Here is a 1,151-nt window from a genome sequence, read left to right as displayed (position 1 = left end):
CCCCCCCCAGCTGGTCTCCTGCCCTCTACCCCCTTTCCCCCTTCTGGAAAGAATCAGTAACACAAGTGATGAACTCTGGAAAATCACTGTTTCCAAACCATGTCCCAGGAGCAACAAGGCTGAGGTCCAAGAATTTTGTGGATACTGTGCTGCCCCACATCCTCTTCCTAAATTCAACTGTGAAACCACAAGTTTGGTGTCAGCTCCACAGCAAAACTGTGCTTGTAAAATCCAGTGAGGTCTCAATTTCCTCATCATAGTTCTTTCTCTCTCCTGAGCCTCTCACCCAAATCTACCTTGATCCTGTTTTCCTGATTTTGTGTTAGTTTTGTTTCAGCAACCAATGTAGTTTTTCATACATTCCAAGCACCAGCAACTCTGGGGCTCTGTCACTGAGCACTGTGACAGACAGGAGGGGTGACCCTCAGAACTTCCATTTTCTCTAAGTCTTTCCTCTCAAAACATAAATGTGATAAAAATACTGAGTGTCTACATTTTATGGTGGTGTCTTTGCTAGTACATTTCTTTTTTTCAGCCTTTCTTAGATATAATTAACATATAAAATTTTAAGATATTTAAAGTGTACATCGTGGTGATTTATGTGTAGATAGATATTCTGAAAGGATTTACCTTATCTAGTTGATTAACACATTCATGACCTCACATATTTATCTCTTTTTCTTGCTGAGAACATTTAAGTTCTACTTTCTTAGCACATTTCAATTACACAATGTTATCGACTGTGTTCACCATGCTTAATGTTAAATCTTCAGACTTTATTCATCTTATAGCTGAAATTTTGTACCCTTTACCAACCTCCTCCTATTTCCTCCACAACTCAGCCCTGGCAACCACTTTCCTACTCTCTGTAGGAAAACAAACAAAAAAGTCACACAAAAAATTTTGACATTTTTTTTCTTTTTAGATTCCACATATAAGTGACACCATGCTATATTTGTCTCTTCTGGCTTATTTCACTTACACAATGCTCTCCAGGTCCATCCATGTTGTCGCAAATGGCAGGATTTCTTTCTTTCTCCTGCTGAATCATATTCCATTGTACATATGTTCAACTTCTCCTTTATCCAAGCTGGACACTTAGGTTCTTTCCATATCTTGGCTATTGTGAATAATGCTACCATAAATATGGG

Source organism: Neophocaena asiaeorientalis, unplaced genomic scaffold, assembly GCF_003031525.2.
Source record: "Neophocaena asiaeorientalis asiaeorientalis breed wild unplaced genomic scaffold, Neophocaena_asiaeorientalis_V1.1 scaffold27, whole genome shotgun sequence".
In the NCBI taxonomy this organism is placed as follows: Eukaryota; Metazoa; Chordata; class Mammalia; order Artiodactyla; family Phocoenidae; genus Neophocaena; species Neophocaena asiaeorientalis.
The sequence above is the reverse complement of the archived record's forward strand: the minus strand, read 5'-3'. Positions refer to the sequence as shown.